The 7,480-nt window shown below is 49.4% G+C and overlaps 1 protein-coding gene and 1 long non-coding RNA gene across 7 annotated transcripts in view; one reads left to right on the top strand and one right to left on the bottom strand.

The window, feature by feature from the left end:
* Positions 1 to 546: 546 nt before the first annotated feature.
* Positions 547 to 4,371, bottom strand: LOC116283570 (uncharacterized). The gene is made up of 2 exons (XR_012058899.1): positions 4,236 to 4,371; positions 547 to 726 (listed from the first exon to the last, which is right to left on the bottom strand). It is a non-coding gene; the product is annotated as an uncharacterized lncRNA (long non-coding RNA).
* LOC140685646 (dynactin subunit 1-like) overlaps positions 3,652 to 7,480 on the top strand; it is a 28,752-nt gene continuing 24,923 nt past the window's right edge. For 3 of the 6 annotated variants that reach the window (XM_072937551.1, XM_072937547.1, XM_072937552.1), the window contains exon 1: positions 4,359 to 4,498. The gene's annotated coding sequence lies outside the window, so the exon portion shown is untranslated. The other 3 variants (XM_072937549.1, XM_072937548.1, XM_072937550.1) reach the window with 3 other exon arrangements.

Below are 7,480 nucleotides of genomic sequence, written 5' to 3'. Positions count from 1 at the left end.
TGGTGTGATTTTCACTTCATGTGCTTTCTTCCCTGTGTACACAGTCTTAGCCCATGTCCACAGATGATATTTCCTCCTTAGTCTGAGAAAAACGAATCCCCACATAGACACTTATTCAGTGACTGAATGTGGGTGACGCTACTCTAGAATGGTGACCACCTCCCCTTAGGGAACCCTTCCCTTTTTTTCATCGGAGTTTAATTGACAAAACAAATAAATGGCTTAAAACAGAGAAGTTTCACTAGCAGGTAAACTCTCCTGTCTTTCATAGGCCTTCTGATGATTTAAAGCCCACAGAACTGTTAATGTTTTCTATAACTGTATAAATTCTATGTATGAATTAACCCAATTGCTGATCCTTTCAAACCTAGGGCCAACCTATGATAACATGGGTCAGTATCTGTAATTCCTATGATTACTTTTCTTTACTATTTTTATAAACTTTTGTCTCCCAAGATCTACTGGCTAGATTTTATCAGGTTCAGTGTGTTCTTAGAAGGTGTTAATACGTAAAATCCTGGAAATTAACAGCAATAAGCTTTCAAAGACATTTCTGTTGGAATTTATTTATTTATTTAATTTGTATCTGGTGGCATTTGAGGGCTGAAACCCACACAAGGCAGGAGAGGAATGCAGACAGGAGGACTTGTATCTATGCAGAAACTTCTGGACTGCAGACAACTAATGACAGCATCTTGGGGAGAGTGGCTGCCCACCGAAGAGGACCTGGAGAAAGAAAATATCATGAGAACATTCATGAGAGTAGAAAGGAGTCCGAGATGTGGGGAACTGCTGGGCAGCACTAACTCCCTTGCAGCTGGTGACCAGGAACATTGACTGGCACTGAGGCTGGTGCTGAGACCCTTGTCCCCTTCCCACATGAGTGTCAGCGAGCTTGCCTGCAGCCCGGGGAAGTGTGGGCTGGCCGCTGCTCCACTGAGATCCACTCACTCCCCTCCCCATGTTCCCTAACTCCTGTCGTAGGCCTAGAAGCTGGCGAGAGACAGAAGGCTCACCCCTTCCTTCCCCTGGGGCTCACTCCTGTGGACAGAAGCTGGCTCTGGCAGGGCCTGGGTAGCAAGGACTGTGGACAGAAGCTGGCTCTGGCAGGGCCTGGGTAGCAAGGACTGCCACAAGGGAGGTCTTGAGAACTCTGTGGCTGAGGAACGCAGCTGGACCCCGGGCAGTCACGATGCATGGCCATTGGGTTGGTCTGAGCGCGGACTGAGGCTTATAATCCAGAAGCCCCCCTGATGTGGGGTCAGGTGGCAAGAAGGATAGAGAAAGACAAAACCAAGGGGGGTTCGGGGGGGCCAGGGCCCAAGAGCTTATGACTGTCCACTTACTTGTAGGTGCCCTCAAGTTGGAAGCCACTCTCTTTATCAGCTCTCTCTTTTACTCAGAATCATTTAAGCATTATTATACACTTACAAGTACATATATATTTTTATATACATGGAATAGGTAACTGAGGACAATTGCTTACTGGACAATTATTTTCTAGAAGAGTGAAGTATGGAAAATAACAGATCAGTTTACAAGATAAAAACTATGCATGGACATAAAGGGTGAATATAGGTTTTCATAATCAAAAACAGTAACTTCACCCCTCTCTTCCTGCCCAGGTGTTCACCATAGGGCAAAAAAGATCAATAAAGGACAGAGCTGCAGGGCGCTGTTTCCTAGACTGTCGGGGAGAGAAAGGATGGGAAACCAACAGGCACTTTGGTACATTGGCTACAGTGCCTTCCTGTGTCTGTGACAGCCCCAAAGCCCTGTGTGGTTCTGCCTCTGTCTGTCTGTCTGTCTATGTATCTATCTAATGGAGGAGGACTGTAGTCTGTCTATCTCCTGTAGGAGGAGGAGGAGCCTAGTGCGTCTGTCTATTTTTCTATCAAATGCGGGCGGAAGAGAAGTCTAGTATGTCTGTCTATTTGTCTCTGTCTGTCTATCTAAAGGAGGAGTTGTTTGGTGTGTCTATCTACCTAATTGAGGAGGAGGAGGAGGCTAGTGCATTTGTCTATCTATGTTTCAGGCACAGCAAGTCAGGGCAGAGGACAGACACCCACACTTGGACACAGCGAGTCAGGGAAAGAGGACAAAGACACCCCACACTCAGACACAGCGAGTCGGGAAAGAGGAAGAACACACCCCACACTGAGACACAGCGCGTCAGGGAAAGAGGACCAGGACACCCCACACTCAGACACGGCGAGGCAGGGACAGAGGATAGAGACCCCCGACACTCAGACACTCTGTCCTGGGAAGGTCCCACAGAGTCCCACTCATTTCAAAAGGACTTACCCAAAATATATAAAGAATTTATACAAATCACAAAAAAAAATGACACAAAATTATGTTTTTTTAATGAGCAGATTTGAAGAGGCACCTCATAGCAGAAGATACTCAAATGACCAATTAACTTCTGGAAGCCAAAATGGGAAACCAGTGCAGATGGAAGAATGATTAACATTAAAAAGACTGAAAATTGAAAAAAAAGAAATGGGGGAGTAAGACTATATATTCATATTTGCCAAGTGAGAAGCCAGTAACAAGGGTTACATGCGGTGTGCAAGGAAAGGATGGGAAGAGGGGTGAAGAGAGGTTTCTCAGTGCACAGTCTTCATGTTCTTTTGATTTTTGAATCACGCCAATGCATTTTCTATCAAGAATAAGAACAAGACATATTTAGAAGATGAAACAGGGACAAAAGGGGCAGTGATGGATACGTTGCCCCGTTCCCCCTTTCTACCATTAACTCCCCACCTCCACCCCACCAACAACTTCATGGATCTCTCAGGTTGTGTTTCAATCTGAAGTTAACTGGGATAAACCTAACCCTCCAATAGCTCTCTCTTTACATGGATTCACTTAATATTCCTAACAACCTAATCATGTAGATTTCATCATTAACATCCTCGTTTTTCAAAAGAGCAGAGGCTGTGAGAGGTAAAGTCACCGACTTAAGATCTCATGCAGCCAGGAAATCGAATTCGAACCCATTGTCTATCAAATCCTGGCTCTCCCAATATCTTTGTACAAATATCTTTGAACACATGTTCTATTATTTTTTTCACCTCTTTTGTTTACATCATTAGAAGTGGGTGCACTGAGTCAAGGAACTTGCACTTTTAATGTTTTCTTTTCTTTTTTTAATTAAAGAATGCCAAAATGTCATTATGTAAATTTGCATTATTTTACATTTCCACCATAAGGGCGTGAGAATGCCTGTATCCTCATACGATGGGCAATATAGAGCAGCAGCAAAATTTAATCTTCTCCTTAAGCTACCTGACGAAATACGGTTTATCACTATTGTTTTCATTAGCTGCTTAGCACTGAAAAGCTCAGCAACCCTCTGGGGGACCCACCGGCCCAACGCAAGGGAGCCCCCCGGCGCCTCTGCGCCGTCCGCGCCCGCCTGGGGAGCGCGCCGGCCGCCGCGCGCCGCCCTCCTCTGGGCCTAATCGGGTTCCCAGGCGCAGTGCGCACGCGCGCGCTTCGCCGCAGGCGTCCAGCTTTGTGCCTGATCGCTGTCTCCACGGCCGCGTCCGGGGGCAGCTTTGAACCCGGGCTGGTCTTCGGGGAAGAGCAGCGTGTCCCCCGGACCCAGCGCGCCTCTGGGCCTCAGCGGCGAGAGGGCCCGGGGGGAGGGCCTGCGGGTGTCGGGCGGCGCGTCGGGCAGCCCACGCGGGCGGGGCGGGCCCGCCGCTCGGGCCTGGGCGTCGGTCGCCGGTGGGGCCGGAGCCCGGCGCGGAGCCCCTGGCAGGACAGGTAGGGAGGCGGCGACGCTGGCAACCGTCTCCTCCCCACCCCGTGTCGGCGAGGCTCCCGGCGGTGCACTGGGGGCTCGGCGTGCGGCGGGGCGCGGCCAGGAGCCGGGGGCGCGGGGCGGGGGCGGCGGGAGTGGGCGCCCGCCGGGGTCTGGGCCGGTCCCACCCGCCCGAGCTCCCTAGCCTGGCGGTGTTCTCCCGGGGTCAGAGTGCTTGTGCCTCCAGTTCTTCCGAAACTGCCAGGGTTCCTCTCCATTCGTGGGAGTGTCCGAGGCATCCCTGAACCCATTTCGAGCTACAGGTTTCCTGGGGCGCATAGTTGAGAAGTTGTGTCAAACGGAAAAAAAAAAAAAACCCAAAACAACATAACAAAAAAACAGCCCAAATAGAGGATTCAAGCTTGGGGGCCTGGATGTGCGTTTAGTGTGTCTGTTTCCTACTCACTCCTGGGCCCCGCCTTACCTGGAAGGATGACCCTTGGGAAGTCGTCTTGCGCATTCTCCCAAAAAATCACTCAGACGAGGAACTCTGCTGTCGTTAAAGAGGCGGTGACGTGGAAACTTGCCTTCATTTTTACAGTGAGCAGAGCAGCACGCCCATATTGACGACTTACGAATGCAGTGTGCTTAAGGTCCTGAGAGTCGAGGAGCTCTGAGGTGGAGACTGACACTACCTGACGCACTGCCAAAGCCCAAGCCACGGGACGTTGAGGATAGTAGTTGACGGTAACTGTTTTCAAAAGGCGTTTTGTGCTCAAATATGTTTAGAAACTTCATGGTTAGAGTTTTCTCTGCTGTAGAATGTTTCAGTTTTCAATATGCTAATGATATTTACCTTGAACTTCCCACTGGAAGTAAACAGTATGGAGAGTTTCCCAGATTTGAATGGAAAATACTGTTTTTCTTGGGCACTGTTTCCGTTTAACATATGAAACCGTTTGGGAAATGGAGTTCCAGCATCGGAAACTCAAGGTTTGGAAGGGTGTAGTGTAGGTCAGTGCTTTTTGAACTTCAGTGGCGCATGCATCTGGCCGAGGGGAGGAGGGGGGGTTTCTTCAGTAAAATACAGATTTGGTTCCCAGGTGACGCTGAAGCTGCTGGTCCGTGGACCACACACTTTGAGCAGCAAGGATGTGGATCACTGGATTGAAGGAGACCGTGCTCGGCGCCCTGCTCTCCACAGCAAACTGGGCTGCTTCTGAGTGATCGCTTCCCTGCCCAGGCCTATAAAATAGCAGACTGGACTAGAAGATCTCTAAGATTCCTTTCAGATCTAACATGCTGTGATTCTAGTCTGGTTACCCCTGTGACAGTTGAGTAAACTATCCTTGCCCAGTGGCCAGTCTGGACTTGCACATTTCTAATAGTGGGGAAATTACTGCATGTATATAAGGCATCCATCCCGTTTCATCTTGGAATCTCTCAGTAAGGAACTTTTTCGTTTTGTTGAAATACATCTCTGCAGCTTCCATACTTTTGGTCCTAGGTTATCTGTTAGAATTCAACAGAAAAGGAAAATGCAATCCTCATTTAAATAGGTGACTCTTAAAGTGTGAGATGACGGTGTTTCTCCCTAGTTTCCCCAGACTGCATTGTCCTTTACTCTTCCATGATGTTGTTCCAGATCCCTCTCTTAAATTTAGTCCTTCTGCAGTGTGGTGTAGTGGGGCTGTAGCTGGACTTTGAAGGGTGGGTGGGGCTTGCAAAACTGGGGAAAGCATCCTGAGCAGCAGACGGTGGTGCAGAGATGACACTGCATTTGTCAGATCCAGGATTGTTTGATTAAAGCAAGAAATGGTAAGATTTCTTACAGTGAGATTGTAAGGTTACTTACAATGAAAGACTTTGGGCAAAGCAGTATTTTAGAGTGTGTGGTTGTCTTACTATGGTGGGCAATGTGGTTGGAAATGGAGAAGCAGCAAGGCAGGGGGCCAGGTCTATTTCATCGATCAGCAAAGAGGACTTATGTTGATGGTAACAGTAATGCCTTATATTTATGTGTGAGATTTTACAGATTACAGAAGGCAGTCTTTCTTGGGAGGTGGGCAGAGCAGCTGTGACCCCATTTTGTAGAGGAGGCACCAAAGAGGGTAGATGATTTGCCTTAATTTGCAAAGCTATTGAGTGGCTGACCAAAGTGAAGACAGTGGTGATGGAGGAGGAAGGAAGGATGCGGGAGAAATACCGAGGAAGAAGTAATAAGTTGGGCCTGATTGACCAGGAGGGTACAAAGGAAAAGAAGTGGTCAGGGAGGAGTCAGACTAGTTGGGAAAATCGTAAGGCAGAATTGCCAGCTGCTGTGGGTTGCACTCTGCCGGCTGTCCCATTCGCTGGTGGCCGCCTGGAGTTACAGGTTGGGAAGGACCGCGGTGGAGGACTCCCTGGGTGTTCAGCCTGCCTACAGCCGGGGGTGCTGTGGGGGGCTGGGGCTCTCTGTCCCACACCAAGGGCGTGGAAACTGGACCCTCAGTGTCCCCTGAGGAGGTGAGCGCTGAGCAGTTACCTGATTCAAATCTTAGGGTCCTTGCCATCCTGGAGACACTGAATTTGGTTTTATATAATTTTTCTTTAGAGGTTCTGGCTAGTCCTGGTCGCCCTTGGCTGATGGGCAGATGGGCTGTCCAGTCTGACCTCCCCGCATGCCTGCTTGTCTGAGGGCGTCACTGAAGCAGCGAGTGGGCCCTTGTCCCTCCCAGAGCCTCACTGAAGCTCTTTTCCCAGAAGATCTGCACTTCTCCTACGGCCTCGCGGTCTCCCTGTGCTCCTTTGACCCTGGATGCGTGTGAACTTGAGTTTTAGTGTCGCTACCACCTTCCAGTCCCTGGCGCTGTCCCTGCATTTGTGGTTTCTTAGGTGCCTCTGTGGGGACGACGGAGCGACATGTGCGGGACTTCATGTCCCTCACGGCGTCTCTGGGAAGCCTGTCAGAGCCAGCCTGTGCCCCAGAGCCTGGCGCGGTGCACGTCCAGGCTTCTGTTCAGCATCGAGGGCTGTCTGTGCTCAGTGCTTAGGAGACTGCGATGAGTAAAATCTGTCTTCCCTGGAAGAATTGATGATAAGTGAGACAACGTTTTAAATAAACTGTGATACTGCAGTGGAGATATTTCCAAAGAGCTACGGGAGGGCAGAGTGGGGAGTGACTAGCCCCATGTGGAGACATCAAAGGAATCTTTGGGAAAGAGGTGATAACTGAGTCGAGCCTTGAAGATGAAGAGAGAATGGACCTGGTGATGCTTGCAACATTTGCAGAAGCCTAAGGGGGGTGGATTCAGGTGGCTGGAATATAAGAGAACTTTGGGATCAAAGGAGAGGCGATTGATGAGACTAGATTCATAAGGAGGCCAGTTTTTTAACAGCCTGTAGTTTATGCTAAGATTCAGTTTTGTGGGAGGGAAGCCACTGGAGGTTTTCAGGCAGGGAGGTGATGTGATTGTATTTTGGGAAGCCAGTTGTGGAACTAGGCTGAAAGGGGAGAGTCTGGATCAGGGACGCCAGGAAACTCTTGTAGTAACCTAGGCTTGGCTGGAGGCTGAGTTAAAGATTAGGTCAGTGGGGGTGGGAAGGAGGGGACGAGTCAGAGAGACTGCAGAGACAGAGTTAACCTGACGCAACGACTAGTTGTTGAGAACAGGAGCCTGAGTTGTTGAGGATGACTTGGATTTCTATTTTGGGTGGATGGTGGTGCCAGTGGTAAAGGAGGAATATAGA

This window comes from Vicugna pacos, chromosome 15, assembly GCF_048564905.1.
Source record: "Vicugna pacos chromosome 15, VicPac4, whole genome shotgun sequence".
NCBI classification, from domain to species: Eukaryota; Metazoa; Chordata; class Mammalia; order Artiodactyla; family Camelidae; genus Vicugna; species Vicugna pacos.
This window is presented reverse-complemented; position numbering and strand designations above follow the sequence as displayed.